This window comes from Desmodus rotundus, chromosome 3, assembly GCF_022682495.2.
Source record: "Desmodus rotundus isolate HL8 chromosome 3, HLdesRot8A.1, whole genome shotgun sequence".
Taxonomy (NCBI): Eukaryota; Metazoa; Chordata; class Mammalia; order Chiroptera; family Phyllostomidae; genus Desmodus; species Desmodus rotundus.
The window spans coordinates 132,529,704-132,550,799 of NC_071389.1; the positions used below are offsets into that span (position 1 = coordinate 132,529,704).

At 38.4% G+C, this 21,096-nt stretch overlaps 1 protein-coding gene and 1 pseudogene across 8 annotated transcripts in view; one reads left to right on the top strand and one right to left on the bottom strand.

Annotated features, from left to right (window-relative positions):
• Positions 1–21,096, top strand: part of OSBPL8 (oxysterol binding protein like 8) — a 179,621-nt gene that overhangs the window by 22,539 nt on the left and 135,986 nt on the right. The window lies entirely within an intron of this gene.
• LOC112322169 (small nucleolar RNA SNORA48) lies at positions 2,888–2,981 on the bottom strand (annotated as a pseudogene).

Consider the following 21,096-nt stretch of genomic DNA (forward strand, 5'->3'; position numbering starts at 1 on the left):
TGTTGATTGATTTTAGAGAGAGAGGGGAAAGGTGGGTGGGGGGAGAGAGAGAAACGGAAAGAAAACAAGTAAGATGTGAGAGAGAAACATTGATTGGATGCCTGACTGGGGATGGAACCCAGAGCCTTTTGGTGTATGGGATGGTGCTCCAATCAACTGAGCCTCCTGGCTAGGACTGAAAGTATTATATAGTGTAAAATAATATCATCATGAAAAGAAAATTTTAAATGGAAAATTATTTATGTTTCTAAATGATGTAACACATCAGTAATTTTTTGTATTCATAAACATTTCAGCTATTACAGTGATGTGTAACATCTAGGCCCAGGAAAGCAATAGTAGATATGGTTATCCTTTAGTCTCCACATGTTCTACCCTGAACCAAAGCCTCTAACTGGGTATCGCTCTGGGGTTAGATGGAGCAGATAAAACCTTGTTTATTAGCTGTTACTACATAACATCCTTTCTTAATAAGAGACTTGAGTTAATTTAATCCTGTAGTCCTCACCATAGCTGCATAGCTGCTATTCTGTTTAAAGGTCAGCATTATTACCCATTAATGTTTTGCCTTTCATTGTGGATCGCGTTCTCATTCTACATTTCTCTCGTTCTGGGAACTAAATTAGTGTAAGTTATTACTAGCTCTCTTGGCCATCTCTTCCCAGAGAAAATGTCAAAATGACACTTTTCTGTTCTATATATATATAGAGAGAGAAGTTAGTCTGCCAAACATGTAGAATCTTAATAAAGATTTAAGTTAGTTTGAATGCCATAAGAATGTTAATCCTACACTCTTATTAAACACACTTAAATATATACATGTAAAAAACACTTGAAAATTATAAGTGTTCAAGAATCCTGATCTTGCCCACATTAGGTCTCCTCAAATACAATTTGACCATTTTTATACCTGTTAAGTAGCATGCTATGAAATAATTCTTGTTGTAGTTGGATAGTTCTCTGAGGAGATTTTTTTTTTTGTCTTGTTTTTCAAAATAACAATTGCTTAGAGAATTCAGATTCTGGAAATGTAAAGGCTTTCCAAATTTTAGGAGTGCAGTGACAGCTGCACAGCAAGTCCATATGTTGCTTAGCTATAGTTATATTTTAATAATTATTTTTTCTTTGGGGAAAGAGCTAACCTCCAAGAGACTGAAGCAGATGATTGTTAGGCATTCATATTTTTTCAACAGAAGGACAGAACTACTTCTTTTTCCCTACTTTAAACAGTTGAATGTATTTGTCTTGTGTCATAGCACCAACTGGATGAAGTTACTATTTTGGATCCTACTGTAAAATTTAAATGAGTGTTTGCATCAAATGGGAAGATGCCTTTTTTCCATACTCCCTTATATAGACTTGCTGCCACAGGCATGCTAATTTTGCCATCTCTTGCACACGACTTGCTCCTTTCTGCCTCTGTTCTTCTGCCTGTTACCATTCCCTCCACCTGCAGTACTGTCCATCCTTTCCATCCATTTCCTTTTAAAACTGGCATCTAAAATTATTTTTTCTAGAAATTCTTTCATGATTTAGTCCACGTATCTATTGCTTATTTTCTTGGCTTTACCTTAACACTTAACATTGGGAGATACAGACTCAAGTAACCAGAGTTGTGTTTCTATGATGTACTAGGTATTGTGTTAATTATCTTATTTAATTTTTACACTATCCTGTGAGTTATTATTACCATTTTATAGATGGAATTAAATACACTCATCATTATATTCCTAGTTTTTAACTGTGCTAGAATTGCTTTTACGGTGTTATTCTGTGTTCCACTATTTCTGTAGTCTTTCCTTTCTTGCTCTCTACCATTTAACCTGCCAACATCACTTAAAAAAAAAAGAAAACTACTTTATTCAGATATAATTTGATGCATTTGACAAAGATAAATACCCGTGTAACTGCTGCCACCATCAAGATACAGAACTTTTTCCTCAGCCTCCAAAACCCTTGTTTACTTTTCCACTTTGCGTTCTCCTTCCATATATTCCCAACTCTTCCCCAGGCAACAAATGATCTGGATTATGTCCACTATATAGTGTTTTGTCTGTTCTCACATTTCATCTAAATGGAAGTTTAGACTATGTACTTTTGTCTGGAAACTAAAAGGAAAGATTGTTCCTTTGTTATGAAAGAATAAACTACAGTTTGTCCATTCGCCTATTAATAGACATTTGACTTGTTTCTAGTTTTTGGCTATTACAAAAACTAGATAAGCTGTTGTGGAAAATCCATGCACAAGTCTTTGAGTAGACATTTTCCATTTTTTGGGTAAATACCTAGGAGTGGGTGTACTATTTTACATTCCCACCACCAATATAAGAACTTCAGTTGCTTCCCGTCATTGTCAACACTTATATTGTCAGTTTAAATATTTTTAGTCATTCAATTGGTTATGTAGTAGTGTCTCATTGTGGTTTTTCATGTACATCACACTGATGACCAGTGGTATTGAACATTTTTTTCATGTGTTTATTGTCACATCATTTTTTGTAAATTGTTTAAATATTTTGTCTATTTGAAAAATTTTGTCTTCTTATTAACTTTTAAGAGTTCTTTAGATATTTTGGATCATAGTTCTTTGTCAGACATATGTATTGTGCCTATTTTCTGCTTGGCTTGTGTTTTCATTTTCTTAATTCTGTTTTTGAAGAGGAGAAGCTTTTAATTTTTATGAAGTCTAGCATACCAGTTTTTTCTTTCATGGTTTGTGTTTTTAGTTGCCTAAGAAATTTTTGCCTATCGCAAGTTAGTGAAGATTTTCTCTCATGTTTTATTCTAAAAGTTTTATAAATGGTGGCTTTTATATTTAGGTCTGTGAATCATTTTGAGTTAATTTTTGTGTTTATCGTTAGAGTCAAGGGTTCCCCCCCGCCCCCCGCCATGTGTCCAAGGCATGAACCAGGCATGGGCACAGACCAAAAGCCAACCTAGGATAAACAAGGAGTTACTTTGTCCCTGTCTGATGTGAGACAAGCATCTCAAGATTTTTTTTTAAATGAATATCCGTTTTGTATTGAAATCCTTATTCTTTTCCATTGGTGCCTATTCTATTGGGTTTTCTTGGTGCCTTTGTTGCAAATTAATTGACCATGTATGTGTGTTCCATTTCTGGACTACCTGTTCTGTTTCATTAATATATATGAGGCATGCCAATATCACACTTTTATTTTATTTTTTAATTTAGAGAGAGAGGAAATGAAGAGAGAGAGAGAAACATCAATTTGTTCTACTTTTTATGCATTCATTGGTTAACCGGGGATTGAACCCTCAACCCTAGTGAATGAGATAGGCACCCTGACCAACTGAGCTACCTGGTCAGGGCCCACTCTATTTTTATAATATGTTTTGGAGGTAGTGTATATCCCCCAACCCAACATCTTTTTGAAAATAGAAAAAAAAATTGTTTTATTTATTCTTTTGCTCTGGTTGCTTGTGTTTGTGTTGTTGCTTTTTGTTTTTTGTTTGTTTTTGTTTCTCCTTTCAAAGATGTTGCCCTCAACAAGGGCTTGTACTTTCTAGGACAGATATTGTTTGTATTAAGGAAGATGCTAAGTACTTTCAGCTGGCTAGAAGGGCTTAGCAATTGATGGTCTTCCTTTGTCTCTCTATCACTGATAGTAAGCAACTCTAGGTTCCAATGCTGCATCTGTATGATGTTTGAGAAGTTAGCTACATTGGAGCTGCAATAGCAAAAGTGTGTACCAGAAGCTAAGTGTCTAAATACCAATTCTAAAACTTGACAGGAAATGAAATTGAAACACTTCTATGTTAAAGTCGTATTTTTTCCTCCTTCTGTCTCTCTTTAACAGAAACATCCTAGTCTTGACTAAAGCAGTCTGTTGCATGAATATTTGAGTAGCTCTACTGGCAGTTGCCAAAACTATAGCATGTGCTTAGTGGGAACATATTGAGTTCAAGAAAAATTTTAGATACAGATTGCATTTCATTTTGTTTTTGACTACATGTAAATGGAAGTTAAAAATCCTGGTTAAGGAATATAACTCTTGGTTTCAAAACAGCACCCAGATGCTTTCATTTTTCTTTTCTTAAACTGCCATTCTTTAGAATAATAATAATAAGAGAAAAGGTAAATGTAACATGTGTTCAATTATATATTGATTTTAATTTATCAGTATTTTGTTTCATGTGTGTTTTTGATCCTTCTAATTAAATAGTGTGCTTTCCTGGACAAAGTTTTTATTTTCTATTTATTTCATATAATTTTACTTTATATTTCACATACTAGAAATTTTGAGGAATCTTGATTATTGCATTTTAATTACTTGATATAGTGAATAATAAATCCTAGGCTACAGTAGAAATATATGAATAGCACCAGGTCTGTCTGGAAAAAGTCCAGCCACTGTTAATATAACGAGAATGGTTTGTGCAACGTTGATGTGACCTGGCAGCCAAGAAGTGTGGATTGGAATGCGCATGTGTGAACAACAACGACTTTACTATACTCATCAGTGGGGGCAGTAGATGCCTTTGAGTGAGTATGTGTACTGTGTGGCAGTCACATTCAAAATGACTGAGTAGAGCAACAAATCTGCATCAAATTTCACATTAAGCTTGAACATTTCTCTGTAGAAACTTCAGATAACCCAGAAGGCTGCAGTTATGGGCAACTGGTGATTGGCAGCTTCATCATGACAGTGCGCCCACTCATGCCTCATGTCTCGTGCAGGCTCTTTGGTGAAACATGAAATCATTCAGGTGACTCAGCCCCCCTACAGCTCAGATTTGTCACTCTAACTTCTGGCTTTTCCTAAAACTAAAATAACCTTTGAAAGGGAAGAGATTTCAGATTGTTGATGAGATTCAGGTAAATATAATGGGGCAGCTGATGGTGATTGACATGTGTGAGGTCCCAAGGTGCCTACTTTGAAGGGGACTGAGGTGTCATTGTCCTATATACAACGTTTCTTGTACCTTTTATCTTCTTCAATAAATGTCTCTGTTTTTCATAGTACATGGCTGGAAGAGACCTTGTATTTTTTTCTTCTTACTGAAATTACATTTCTTTTTTAAAAGACATTTCTAAATTTTGCACTGGACATAACTTAGAATTTTAGAAACCAGGTATGTGATGAGGTAGAGGTGGTTGGTAAATAGCTTCCCCATTTTAAGTTATTAGTGTAGGTCGATTATGGTCCAGGTCCTTGGAAGCACTGGTCATTGCTTTGATTCTGCACCTACATTTGCTTTATCAAGACTGAAGTAGATTATTAGATCAGTCAGATAAGTGGAACTGCCAGTCAGCTCTTCCAGTAGATATTTTTAGATTTTTTTTAATCTTCATAGTGATCATTCCTTTGACCACAAATCCTCAATTTGATAGTGAGATAATATAAAGCAGGGACTCCATAGGAAGCAACTTCAATATTAGATCCAAATGATAATTGAGGTAGAGATCACTTGTCATATTCTTATTGTATTGTAGGTCCTTGTTTTTTATTTTTGCTTTGAATATTTCTTGCCATTCCTTTCTAGCCTGCAAAGTGTCTTCTGAGAAATCAGCTGACAGTCTTGTGAGAACTCCCTTGTAGGTAACTAACTGTTTCTCTCTTGCTGCTTTTACGATTCTTTATGTTTAACCTTTGGAATTTTAACTATGATGTGTCTTAGTATAGGCGTCTTTGGGTTCATTTTGTTAGGGACTCTCTGCATTTCCTGGACTCATATGTTTCTTGCCTTCACCAAGTTCCGGGAGTTTTCTGTCATTATTTTTTTCAAATTGGTTTCCAAGTTCTTGCTCTCTCTCTTCTCCTTCTGGCACCTCCATGATGCAAATGTTGGTATGCTTGAATTTGTCCCAGAGGCTCCTTACACTATTCTCATTTTTTTTTTAATTCTTTTTTTCTTCTTGCTGTTTTGAATAGGTGTTTTTGCTTTCTTATATTAAAAATCAGTGCTTTGATTCTCAGCTTCATCTGCTCTACTGTTGATACCCTGTAAATTGTTCTACATTTTAGTTAGTATATTTTTCATTTCTGGCTGGTTCTTTTTTTATGGTTCCCATGTCCTTTATTATTCTTTTGAAATTCTCTCTGAGTTCATCTGCTCTTCCCCTGAATTCATTGAGCATCCATATAACCAGTGTCCTGAACTCTGCATCTAGTAGATTGCTTGTTCCCATTTTGTTTAATTCTTTTTCTGAAGTTATGTTCTGTTCTTTCATTAAGCCATGTTTCTTTGTCTCTGCATTATGGCAGCCTCCCTATGTTTGTTTTTATTTGTTAGGTAAAGCTGCTACATCTCCCAGCTATTTGTATGGAAAAGCCACTGGAAACAGCTTGGGTGGGCTTGAAGTTAGGTGGGGTGGAGCCTCAGAGAATCAACAGAGTAGGGCAAACAGTGTGAGCCAGGTTAATGGAGTTTCAGATATGGCTCCCTCTTGCTGGTTCTGTGGCTCTGAGCTTTTGTGGGGGTAGGGCGCATAAAAAAACAATGGCCTCTGCCAGCACTTCTGCCTGTGAGAAATCTGCCCCCCAGCTATTGCCCTGATGCTGGTCAATTCAGTTCCTCCCCGTATGTCTGCAGTGCTGAAGCTCAGAGGGAGTGAGTCCAGTAAACAGATATGTGGGCCCTTTAAGAGGAACTGCCTGGGAATCCAGCAGTTTCTGTTTCCTCAGCCTCAACGTCCATTGTTTTTCACAGCCAGAAGTTATGAGGAATTATCTTCCTGGCACTGGAACACTGGGCTGTGGTGTCTGGTGTGGGGTTGGTACCCCTTGCTTCAATATATCCCTGCCAATTTGTATGTGCCACAGTGGGAATAGGACCAGGCCATTCCATGTGTCTGCCCCTCTTACCAGTCTCGATGTAGTCTTCAATTCTGTGGTTGTAGAACTTCCATTTAGCTCAATTTTTGGCAGTTCTGAGTAATGGTTGTTCTATCATTTAATTGTAATTTTGATGTGGTTGTGTGAAGAGGTGTGTTTACCTATACTGCCATCTTCACCACTCAGGTTTACTAATATTCTTCATTATCTCATGTTGCTATGGCAGAACATGGAACGTGAATGTCTTGAGAGTGTGGACAAAGGAGTGAAACAGTTGTAGGTAGGTCTCCCAATATTTAGTGTGGTAGTGTGAAATGACTAACCTGTATAGTGATGAACATTTTTAATTTTTGGAGTTAAGTATTTTTACGTGTATTAGGAAAAAATGCAACCTGTGGCCAAACCAGTAAGTTCATGGACTTTTATTAGATAGGCTAATAAAGATAAAGGTTAGAAAAAAAATTAAGTAACTGTTAGTAGTGCATGGTGCAAACTGTGATGTTGGTACATCAGTGGCTGTTGAGAAACTCTGATACAGAGAAAAGTGGTTAGATTCATATCTGGCAGCTTAGTTATCTGGCTAACAGAGAAATAAGCATTGAAAAAATTCAGCTAATATTTTTGAGCTATCTCTTGATGAGTAGAGCCCAATGATTTAATTTAGTATTTGCCTATTAATTTTCATCTCTTTTCTCCTTTTGGGTTATTTAAAATACCTGTCATCACATTGAGACCTGTAGTATTCTTTGGCTATGCCAGAAATTTGTTTTCAGGTTCTTTGAATTCAAATTGAAGTAATATAAAGAACAGTTAGCAGCCATGAAACGCAATACAAATGAGCTTTCACAAAAAAAGGGATATACAAGTTACATATACTAAAACGCACAAATCATAAACGTGCAGCTCAATGAATGTTTACATACAAGTATACACCCAGGTCACCACCACTCAAGTCAAGTCAAGTTATATTACATTTCTAGGTCTCTCATGCCCCCTTCTGGTCAGTAACTCCCCCTTACATATCCTTAAGATAATAAAAATGATCACTTATTCTGACTAAATCTTAAGTTCTTACAGCAGTGGATGGCACATAGGATGTGCTGAAAAATATTAGATCAGTAAGTGAATGAAATCTTAAGATCATATATATATGCTTTAAGGGATTCTTTTATACATTATTTATGACTGTATAATTTATTTATTATTAACCTTGTAGTGTTCCTTTTATAATTTTTCCTTTTTTTCCTTTATAGTGTTTTTCAAATGTTTAAAATGTTATTACATTTAGTCATTTTTCTGTATTTCTTATGCATCCTCTTAGATAAGTTATTTCTTGCCCTGCTGGTGTGGCTCACTTAGCTGAGTATTGGCCCTCAAAGTGGAATGTCGCCAGTCCATTTCTTGGTCAGGGCACATGCCTGCATTGCAGGTGTGGTCCCCAGTTGGGATGTGTACAGAAGGCAGCCAATCAGTGTTTTTCTGTCACATCTGTGTTTCCCTCCATCTTTCTCATGTCCTTCCCCTCTCTCTAAAATAAAAAATAAAATAAAATGTTTTAGTTCTTCATATATTAGGTAAATATTTTATTTTCAGTTCCCCCTTATAATTTGGCCTAAAATATATCTCTTATTTGGTCTCTGATTAATTATGTTGCAGTCCTGAATTATTTTGTTTCCAATTTTAAAGTAGACGTTTTAAAGCTCAATTAAATAAAACATTGGCTTAGAACCATGCCTGTGTTCCTTAACCATACGAGATTTTTTTTCAGATGTTATAGTTGGATTTTTATGGACACTTTTTTTCTCTTTTGAAACTTCAAGAGTTCTAGAACTGCTTAATTTATGGGCTGTCCTTAAGAAGCAGTGAATTTATAGTCTAGCTTACTTGAAAGATTTAAGATTTAACCTGTTAGAGAAAGTGCGGGGTCATTTACTCACAAATGAAATGAAATCACCAGTTTTAAATGATTCAGTGTCAATAACTAGTATATCAAGGAGAGGGATCACAATGCCACTCTAATTGATTTATTTCCAAACAGAACCAGACAAACTTGCCATTGTTGAAGAAAGTTGATATGTCTTGAATCTGGTCTCACATTATGGTAATATTAAATAGAAAAATTCCATTCTACTTTCCTCTAACTAAAATAATTGTGGCCTTATAACCTGGGAAAGACAGAAGAAGCAGCTTCAGCATAACCTGTCTGGTAAGGAGCGTAGTGGAGACTTGAGAGAGCTGGCTGGGCGCCCATAGGCAGTGACACCAGAGGGATAATTGAGTGACCAGTTGGATCCCCCTGGGAAGTGTGGAGTCTAAACCCTAACCCGGGATCCCCAGTCTAGAGCACCAGAGCCCAAAAAGTACACAGATAGCAACCAGCAGCAAAAAGTGGCAGGGTTGCTCTTTATGGACCCCTGGAGACACAAAGAGCCATTTAAAGGGCCAGTGCCCTTCACTTATAGCCACTTACCCTGGGCTCTGGCAAAGGTGGGGCAGACTGGGCTAGAGATGCCTCAGGAGAAACTGGTAACAGAAACTTTGGGGAGAGAACTGAGAGAGTAGATGCTGGGATCTCGGTGCTGAGTCATCTCCCATACAGCAGCAGCCGTCATTGCTCAGGCAGACCACTCCCGTGAGTGGCAGCATCCTAAGGGGAAACAATAGCCCTGACCCCGGGAGGGATTCAGCCAACTCTATGGTATGTAAGCCAGACTGCTGAGTGCAAAGTGACTAGATTAAACAACTGAAGGAGACAGCTAGAGACAGTAGATCCTTGGGAGTCTCTAACTGGCTACCTAATGTCAGATGGGGTCAATATCTGACATCACCAGAGGCAGATCCAAAGAAAAAAAACTGGTAAATACTAGAGGCAACCAAAACAAAATCCACTGAGCTCTTCTCCATGATTTGTGGTATTTTCTTTCCTGCACAGTTTTTTAACATTCATTTCTTGTCTAGCAAGTTTGTGCATATTAAGTCACTAGATTTTATACTATAGTTTATTTTAATTCACATATTTTGACCCTCCCTTCTCTTATACCACTTTACATTCTTCCTTCCTCTCATTATATTCATTTTAAATTTTGTTTTCTCTTACTACAACTTCTTTCCATTCCACATTCTTACTATTTCTTCCCTATCCAGACACTCAAAACCAATTTTCTTGTCAATGGTCATCTTACATTCTTTTTCCCCACTCTTAAATATCCTCATTCTCTCTCCACCTTTAGCAATCTTTCTACTTGGCTGTGGATGGGATAGTTGTTGCATTTTTTCTGTTTGATTTCTAGATCTTCACTAATTTTGTATTTCAAATCTCAAATTATATGGTCCCTTCCTACTCTTTTTTTCTTCTCAAATTTTTAATTTTGTCTTGTCTTAGCCTGTTTTTTTTCTTTATTTCTTCTATTTCTCTTTTATACTGCCCTTTTATTTTTCTTTATTCACCTCTTTTTTTTTCCTTCCTTTTCTTTTTGTCTCAAATTTAAATTTTTCCCTGTCTTACCTTGGTTTTTGCTCCTCACTCTTAGTATTCTCTATCACTTCAAAATCACATCCCATGCCTCTACACATATCTTAAGCTTTTCTTTGTCTCTTTTCCCCCCTCTTATTCCCATACCACCTATATTAATTTTAGCTCATCTGTTGTTGATAGTGCTGTGGTAGATCTTTTTCTCCAGTTTGACTCCTATATTTTTATTATTTATTTACTTATTTTCTTCCTTTTTCTGTCTGTCACTTTATTTTAATTTCTGTTTAAACCTAATACTATATGCTTCCCTTCTTATACTCCATTTCACATTCTTTTTTTCTTTTTTAAATTTTTTAATTAAACATTTTTTTATTGTTGTTCAATTACAGTTGTCTGCATTTTCACCCCAGCCAAACCCACCTCCCTCCCCCACCTCCACAATCCCCCTTGGTTTTGTCCATGTGTCCTTTATAGTAGTTCCTGAAAACCCCTCTCCCCACTACCCCCTCCCCACTCCCCTCTGGTTATTGTTAGATTGCTCTTAACTTCAATGTCTCTGGTTATATTTTGTTTGCTTTTTTCTTCTATTGATTATGTTTCAGTTAAAGGTGAGATCATACGGTATTTGTCCCTCACCACCTGGCTTATTTCATTTAGCATAATGCTCTCCAGTTTCATCCATGCTGTTGCAAAGGGTATAAACTCCTTCTTTCTCTCTGCTATGTAGAATTCCATTGTGTAAATGTACCATAGTTTTTTGATCCACTCATTTGCTGATGCGCACTTAGGTTGCTTCCAGTACTTGGCTATTGTAAATTGTGCTGCTATGAACATTGGGATGCATAGGTTCTTTTGGATTGGTGTTTCAGGGTTCTTAGGGTATAATCCCAGCAGAGGAATTGCTGGGTCAAAAGGCAGTTCCATTTTTAGTTTTCTGAGGAAATTCCATACTGTTTTCCCCAGTGGCCGCACCAGTCTGCATTCCCACCAACAGTGTACTAGGGTTCCCTTTTCTCCACATCCTCTCCAACATTTGTTTGTTGATTTGTTTATGTCGGCCACTCTGACCGGTGTGACATATTTCACAGGTATAGAACAAACACTTCAGAAATTTATATGGAACCATAAACGACCCCGAATAGCTGCAGCAATTTTGAGAAAGAAGAACAAAGCAGGAGGGATCACTATACCTGATATCAAACTGTATTACAAGGCCACTGTAATCAAAACAGCCTGGTATTGGCATAAAAGCAGGTGCATAGACCAATGGAACAGAACAGAAAGCCCAGAAATAAACCCAAGTCTCTATGGTCACTTAATATTTGACAAAGTAGGCAGAAGCATAAAATGGAGCAAAAATAGCCTCTTCAACAAATGGTGTTGGGAGATCTGGACAGCTACCTGGAAAAAAATGAAACTCGATCACCAACTTACACCATACTCAAAAATAAATTCAAGGTGGATAAAAGACTTACATATAAGTCATAACACCATTAACGTCCTAGAGGAAAACCTTGGCAGGAAAATCTCAGACATTCCACGCAGCAACATCCTCACAAACATGTCCCCTGAAGCAAGGTACATAAAGGAAAGAATAAACAAATGGGACCTCATCAAAATAAAAAGCTTCTGCATGGCTAAAGAAAACTCCATTTCACATTCTTCATTCCCTTTTTTATTCATGATGTAAATTTTACTTTCTCTCTTTGCATTGTTCCAACTACCAACTCTTATTAGTGCTCCTTCCTCTACCATCTCAAAATCATTTTTTTTTCAGTATAAGAAAAGTCTCCTTTTTGTATAAGAGACTTAATTTGGTTACACCCTTATTAATACTGGTTCATTTCCTGTTCATACTGGGATTGCAGGGTGGGGGGAGTTGTTTTTGCAAGTGTGGGTTAGTTGCCTGGGTTTTGTGGTTTTGTTCTGGCAGCTCCTGCACAAAAGCACACAAGACATGGTAAGTGGAGTGACCCTCAGTCCTAACCAGCTAGAGAGAAGGACCCACCAAAGAATGACCCCACAACAATCAAAAGCCAATTACATCCAGAGAATTAGCATAAATGGCATAAAGGGCATCCCAAGAGCATCAACTTCAGGAGATCAAGGAGACTGTACCACTGAATCTCACAGGTCTCCTGCCATAGAAGTTCATATCACAAAGTCAGGAAGTCAAACCAGATCAATGTGTAAGAAGCAGAAGCAAACATGAAGACTCACAGAAATAATGGGAAGACAAAGAAACAACCCCCAATCGAAAAGATAGGAGGAATCCTCAAGAAAGAGTGCTAAGTTAAATAGAGGCAAGTAAACTATCAGATACTGAGTTCAAAACAATGGTTATAAGGAAGCTCAATGAGCTCAGTGCAAATTACCAGAAACTACAGGGAAACTACGAGAAACTGACTATAAACTGTATCAGCATGAAAAAGAAGGACATAGAAACAATTAACAAGGGCCAAGAGGAAATGAAGAATACAATTTCTGAATTGAAGAACAAAGTATAAGGAATCAAAAGCAGGCTCAGTGAACCAGAGGATCAAATCAGTGAGCTGGGGGACAAAGTAGAAGAAAAGTCCCAGAAAGAACAAAACAAGGAAAAGAGATCCAAAAAGGAATGAAGGAGGGGTTAAGGAAGTGCAGGACAACATGAAATTGAATAATATCCATATGCTAGGGATACCAGAAGGAGAAGAGGAGGAGCAAGGAACAGAAAACCTGTTTGAAAAAGTAGTGATGGAAAACATCCTTAATTTGATGAGAGAAAAAGTCACACAAGCCCAGGAAGCACAAGAGTCCCAATCAAGAGGCCCACTGAAGACACATCATAATTAAAATGGCAAAATTCCAAGACAGAATCTTAAAGGCAGCAAGGGAGAGAGACATGAAGTGATATTCAAGGGAGCCCTGATAAGGCTGGCAGCTGACTTCTCAACAGAAACACTACAAGCCAGAAGGGAGTGGCAAGGAATACTCCAAGTAATGAAAACCAAAGGACTGCAACCAAGATTACTGTACCCAGCAAGACTCTCAATTAAAATGGAAGGCCAAATAAGGAGCTTCCCACACAAAAGAAGGCTCAAAGAATATACCTCCACCAAACCAGCATTGCTAGAAGTACGAAAGGGACTGCTTTAAGAAGAGGAAGAAAAAGAGTGAGAGAGAGAGGAACACAGGTATAAAGTAGGTAAAATTGCAATGAATAAGTACCTATGAAAAATTGCAATGAATAATAACCTTAAATGTAAATGGATTAAATGCTCCAATCAAAAGTCATAGCATAGCTGAATGGATAAGAAAACATGACCAGCACATACGCTGCCTACAAGAGACCCACCTTAGAACAAAAGACATACACAGACTGAAAGTGAAAGATTGGGAAAAAAATATTCTAAGCAAATGGACAGGAAAAAAAAAAGCTGGTGTAGCAATACTTACATGAGACAAAACAGACTTCAAAACAAAGGCCATGAAAGAACAAAGCAGGAGGGATCACCATACCTGGCATCAAACTATATTACAAGGCCAAGGTAATGAAGACAGTCTGGTACTGGCATAAGAACAGAACACATAGATCAATGGAACAGAATAGAGAGCCCAGAAATAAACCCAAGTCTCTGTAGTCAATTAATATTTGACAAAGTGGGCAGAAGCATACAATGGAGTAAAAATAGTCTCTTCAAGAAATGCTGTTGGGAGATCAGGACAGCTACATGCAAAAAAGTGAAACTTAACCACCAACTTACTCTGTGCACAGAAATAAACTCAAGATGGTTAAAAGACTTAAATATAAGTCATGATACCATAAAAGTCCTAAAAGAATATAGGCAGGAAAATCTCACATATTCCACACAGCAATATTTTCACTGTTATGCCTTTATAGCATGGTACATAAATGAAAGAATAAACAAATGGGATCTCATAAAAAGCTTCTGCATGGCTAAAGAAAACATCAGCAAAATGAAAATAGAACCAACTGTATGGGAAAATGTATTTGCCAGTGATATCTCGGACAAGGGTTTGATCTCCAAAATATATAAACAACTGCATTTGACTCCATTCAAGGAAGACTCCACTCAAAGAAGTCTTCCACTCGACTCCACTCAAGGAAGACAAACAATCCAATTAAAAACAGGGCAAAGGACCTGAATAAACACTTCTTCAAAGAGGACATACAGAGGGCCAAGAGACATATGAAAAGATGCTCAGCATCACTAGCCATCAGAGAGATGCACAGTAAAACCACAATGAGATACCTCTTCACAGTGGTCAGAATGGCCAACATAAACAAATCAACAAAATAAGTGCTGGCAAGGTTGTGGAGAAAAGGGAACCCTAGTACATTGTTAGTGTGAGTGCAGACTGATGCAACCACTGTGGAAAACAATATGGAATTTTTCCTCAAAAAACTAAAAATGGAACTGCTGTTTGTCCTGGCAATTCCACTGCTGTCATTGTCCCCTAAGAATCCTGAAACACCAATTCAAAAGAACCTATGCACCCCAATGTTCTTAGTAGCACAATTTTCAGTAGCCAAGTGCTGGAAGCAGCTTAGGTGCCCATCAGTAAATGAGTGGATCATAAAACAGTGGTACCTTTACACAATGGAATACTATGCAGCAGAAAGAAAGAAGGATTTCGTATCCTTTGCGACAGCATGGATGGAACTGGAGAGCATTATCCTAAGTGAAATAAGCCAGGTGGTGAAACATAAATACCATATGATCTCACCTGTAAATGGAACCTAGTCAACATAACAAGTAAGCAAAATATAACCAGAGACATTGAAATAAAGAATATACTGACAGCAACCAGAGGGGAGGTGGACAGGGGAGGGGGAATGGGGGAAAGAAGGGGAAGGATAGTCAAGGAAAATGTATAAAGGACCCATGGACAAAGCCAAAGGGGGGAAGGATTGAGGGTGGGAGGTAGGGGTTGGGGGTGTGGGGCAAAATGGTGGAGGGGAAATGGAGACAGCTGTACTTGTATAACAATAAAAAAATAAAAAAATGAAATACTTAAAAAAATAAAAATAAAATTGAAAATAAAAAAGATTCTGGTAAGACGCACATAACATAAAATTTACTGTCTTGACTATTTTTAACTATTTATGACCATTTAGTTCATTTAAGTACATTTGTATGTTCTGCAACCATTACCACCATTCATCTCCAGAACCCTTTTTATGTTGTAAAGCTGAAACGCTATACCATTAAGCAGTAAGTCCATATTTCTCCTTATTTCAACTCCTGGCAAGCACTGTTCTACAATACTTCATGTTTTTGATTTTAACTACTCTAGGTACCTCATAAGAATGGAATCATACAGTATTTGTTTTTTGACTTGCTTATTTCACTTAGTATGTCCTCAAGGTTCATCCATGCTGTAATATATGTCAGAATTTACTTCTTTTTAGTTGCTAGCCAGGTAGCTCTGTTGGTTAGAGCATCGTCCCAATACACTAAGGTTTCAGGTTTGATCTCTGGTCAGGGCACATATAAGAATCAACCAATGAATGCATAAGTAGGTGGAACCATAAATTGGTGTTTCTTTCCCCCCCCATCTTTCTCTTTCTAAAATCAATAAATAAAAAAAACAATTTCCTTCTTTTTAAAGGCTAAGTAATATTCTATTGTCTGTGTATACCACATTTTGCTTATTCATCTATCAGCAAACACCTCTACATTTTAGGTATTGTAAATAATACTGCTATGAACATTCTTGCGCAAATATCCATTCAAGACTCTCTTTTCAATTCTTTTGTGTGGAATTGCTAGATAATACAGTTATCTATTTTTAATTTTTTGAGGAAACCTTACATTGTTTTCTACAGTGTATCATTTTACATTCACACCAATAGTGCACAGTGTTGCCCATCCCTACATATTTGCCACATAAATGCTTTTTATTTTTACATTTTATTTTAAATTTCATACCCACTTTTATTGAAACACCACAAAGCTTACAATTAAAGATGGCAATTCCCACCTTCCCACTTCCAAGTTCCCCTGCCAGAGACAAATACTTTTAGTTATATTAGTTTTTTCTATTTCCAAGTAAAGTGCCTATGTGGCTATTTTTTCTATTCTAGTCATCATCTATTGGCTCATTAAAATTAAGGATCTACCACTGCACTCATATCATGCTATCCATATTATTGCTTCTCTATCTGCCTCAGGATTATAGCACGGATTTTGGTTGAATCATATTCATGTTTATGTTATATAACTAAGTCATGCTATGACTAAGTATTGTCTGAGCTATATAGTTGCTGCTGCTGATTATTATTTCCTTTCTTTTGTCTAATTTTTCCTAGAGTTGATAGTTGCCTCAGTTTTTCATTTCCTTAATTTTTATATACATTTCACTGATCCCTCTCCAACAGAGCTATTAAATTCCTCACGATGTGATCAGACACATCAGATAATTTCTCAGTTTTCATCTTCTTTTCTTTTATTCCTCAGACATCTCCCTGCAGCCTCATCCTGCTGTTCTACTCTGGGCTTGTTGCTCTTTCACCGTACTGCTTACTGTTGTCCTGGCACATCCCTATCATCATCATCTGGAAATTCCCCTCTTACTCTCTCATGTGGATCCTCCCTCATTTGTTTCTCAATTACAGTTGACATACATTATTATATTTGTTACAGGTATACACCAGAGTGATTAGACATGACATAACTAAAAGAGTGGTCATCCCCCCAAATCTCACACTCATCTGACACCATACAAAGTTAATAGAATATTATTGGCTATATTCCTTTGCTGTACTTTGCATCCCCATGACTATTCTGTGCCAACCAATGTGTACTTTTTCTTTTTTATTCCTCACCTGCGGATGTGTTCGTTGACTTCAGAGAAAGAAAGAGAGAAACGTCGATGTGAGAAACATTGATTGGTTGCCTCCCATATACTCCCTGATTAGGGATCAAATTTGCAATCTTATGGTGTATGGGATGATGCTCCAACCAACTGAGCCACCCAGCCAGGGCCTATTTGTACTTCTTTGTTAAAAAAAAAAAAAAAATTTACTGTTGTTCTATTACATTTGTCCCAATTTTTCCCCATTGTTCTCCCCTGCCTTACTCCCACCCCCTGCTCCCACAGTCAATCTCCACACTGTTATCCATGTCCATGGGTCATGGACTTATACTTGTTCTTTAACTGGTAATTCCTGTGGGGAGGCTGTTGCTTCCCCTCAGGCTGATGCCACTTGGAGGGGATTGATATGACTGAGCAAGATGGCTCCTGCATAATGGGTAATGAGTCAGCACCGGGATCCTGGTAGCTGCTCCCTGAGTTCTCTCCCCAAAGTCCCCAGTCTTCCTACAGTATCTCTAGTCCATTTTGTCCCCCACTTGCCAGAGCCCAGGGTGAGTGGCTGCAAATGAAATTTTATGTGTTGGCCCTTTAAAAGACTCTCTATGACTCCAGCTGTCTGTGTCTGGCAGAGAGAAACCCTGCCGCTTTTCATAGCTGGATGTTATCTGGGTTATTTTCCAGCTCTGGTATTGTCAGCTGGGGAGCTCAGCTTGGGGTTTAGACCCCCACACTTCTCAGGGGGATCTCCCCCAGCCACTGAAATATTCTTCTGGCACATCAGCTGCTGCCCCTGGGAACCCAGTCATCCCTCTCCCTTCTCTGCACACCCTACCAGTCACATTGTGGGGAAGCTGTTTCTTCTGTTTGTCTGTGGTTATAAGGCTTCTCTCCTGCTATTGTTCAGTTGTTTATTACAGATGATTTTTCTACAATTTAGTTGTAATTCCAGATTGGTCCTGGGAAGAGGTTAGTGTAGCTTCCACTTATTCCTCCGCCATTTTGGATCTTCCCTATTTGTACTTTTTAATCCCTTCACCTGTTTCACCCAATTCCCCCAATGTCCTTCCATCTGGCAGCCATCAAAATGTTCTACGTGAGTCTGTCTCTGACTGCCTGTTTATCTTTTTTAGACTCAATTGTTGATAGATACGTATTTATTGCAGTTTTATTTATATTTTTTATCTTTTCTTCTTAAAGAAGACCCTTTAACATTTCATGTTATTCTGGTTTGGTGGTGATGAACTTCTTTAGCTTCTTGTCTGGGAAGCTATTTATCTGACCTTCAATTCTAAATGATAACTTTGTAGGTAGTATAATCTTTTTTTTTTTAAAGATTTTACTTATTTTTAGAGAGAGGAGAAAGGAGAGAAAAGGAGCAAAACATCAGTGTGAGAGAGAAACATTAAATGGTTGCCCTGTGAATGCCCTCAGAAAAGGAACTGACTCACAAGCCAGGAATGTGCCCCAACTAGGAATCGAACTGGCAACCCTTTGGCTTTCAGGATTACACCCATCCCCTAAGCTACACCAGTCAGGGCAGTAGTGTAATCTTGGTTTTAGGTTCTTTCTTTTCATTACTTTAAATGTTTCTTGCCAATCTCTTGTGGCCTGGAAAGTTTCTGTTGAGAAATCAGCTGTCAGTCTTACGGAAGCTAACTGCTCCCATAACTAACTGCTTTTCTTTTCCTGCATTTATGATTCTGTCTTTGTCTGTAAGTTTTAGCATTTAATTATGATGTGTCTTGGTGTGAGCCTCTTTGGGTTCATCTTATTTGGGACTCTGAGCTTCCTGGACTTGTATGTCTATTTCCCTCACCAAGTTAGGGAAGATTTCTGTCATTATTTTTCAAATAAGTTTCAATTTCTTACCCTCTCTCTTGTCCTTCCATCACCTCCATGATGTGAATATTGGTACTCTTGAAGTTGTCCCACAGACTCCTTACACTGTCTTCATTTTTTTTGGATTCTGTTTTCTTCTGTTCAGAATAGGTATTTTTTGGTTTCTTATATTGCAAATTGCTGATTTGATTCTGTATTCTACTGTTGATCCCCTGTAAATTATTCTTCATTTCAGTTACTGTAGCCTTAATTTGTGACCGGTCCTTTTTTATGTTGTTGAGGTTCTCACTAAGTTAATTGAGCATCCTTATAACCAGTGTTTTGAACTCTGCATCTAGTTGATTACCTGCTTCCATTTTTGTCTCATTCTTTTTGTGGAGTTTCGTTCTGTTCTTTCATTTGGGCCATGTTTCTTTGTCTCCTTATTTTGGCAGCCTCCCTGTGTTGGTTTCTATGTATTAGGTAGAGCTGCTATGTCTCATAGGCTTGGTAAAGTGGCCTGATGTAGTCAGTGTTCTGAAGCGTCCAGTGTCACAGCCTCCCCAATCACCCAAGCTGGGCACTTGATATGCATCTTCTCCCACCCCCAGTGGGGACTTATATACAGTTGAGCTGTTGTAGTTGAGCCCTGATTGTTGTTGGTACGTCAGTGCGAGGCTGATCAGCTGCAAAGACTGGCTGTGATCACTAACCACTGACCTCCAACTACCATGGAGGATCAGCTGTGTAGGGTCCTACTCCACAGTGCTGGACTTACTTCAGTGGGGCTCTGGTGTCTGCTGGGTTCACCTCTTTAGTGGGTCACTTGTGGAGGTGGTTGGGTGGTGATGCTCCAATGTGATCTGAAGCTGTCCATTAGATACACTGGGTTTGGGGCCCTCTGGGAGGTACAGACCAAGGTCAGCTGCCACCTGAGTTCTGCCCAGGGCTGCCTGGCATGATCTACAAAGTGATCTGCAGGTGGCTGCTGCTCGTGCTGGGCTTAGAGATACTCAGGCAAGGCCAAGGTTGGACCAGTGCTGGCTGCTGCTATTACTGGTGTTTGGGCCACTTTGTGAGAGGTATAGGGCACACTGCGGCCAGATGCTGTCTGTCTGAGAGAATTTAGGAGAAGCTGAAGCATGAGCAGAGACAAACCATTTGTGTGGAAAAGACACTAGAAACAGCTTGGGTGGGCCTAAAAGCTGGGAATCACCAGAGTGGAGCTCACAGTGTGAGCCAGGTTGATGGAGTCTCAGATATGGTGCGCACCTGCCAGCTCTGTGGGGGGAGAGCTCATCAAGGAACAGTGGCCTCTGCCAGCATTTCTGTCTGGGAGAAAGCTGCCCCTCTAGCTCTTCCCATGATACCAGACAATTCACTTCCTCCCTGTATGTTTCTAGTGCCTTTCAAGCTGCTGCCCCAGCGCTGGAGCTGAGAGAGAGAGTCTGAGTAAGTCCACACATGTGCCCTTTAAGAGGAATAATCTGGGACTTTAGCAGGCGCTGGTCTCCCTTAGTCTCAACCTCTACTGGTTTTTACAGCCACAAGTTATGGGGACTTTTCTTCTTGGCACCAAAATACTTAGGTGTGGTCCTGCTTGGGGCTTGGACCCCTCACTCCTAAGGAGGAATCTCTGCAGCCAGTGAGAGATCCCTCCCAATTTTTATCAATCACATGTGTGATGAGACCAGCTTGTTCTGTGTCTCTGCCCCTCCTCCTAATCTTGATGTGACTTCTTTATTTCTCTAGTTGTAGGACTTCCATTCAGCCAGATTTCAGGCAGTTCTGAATGACGGTGGTTCTGTAGTTCAGCTGTAATTTTTATGTGGGAGGAGGTGATCTGTGTTTACCTACGCTGCCATCTAGCCCAGATATTGCCACATAGCACTTTTTAAAAGGCGGAAGATTTATGTAATCTGAAGAGAAATCAGAGTACCACACACCACTTTTTAATACACTTGTTTTGGTAGGCAGAGACATTAGTCTTGTTATTTACACTCCTTTGCAATCACACCATGTTTGTATTATTAGGAATTCGGTTTTTGGCTACTGTGAAAACCCAAGGTGCCTTTCATGAACAGTTAAGGATATTATTATTCACACTGTGTTAAGTGCTGATCACTTGTAGGAAGAAAATATCAGTTAAATAAAGTGATGTTTTTAAAAAAATAATTTGTTCTTTTA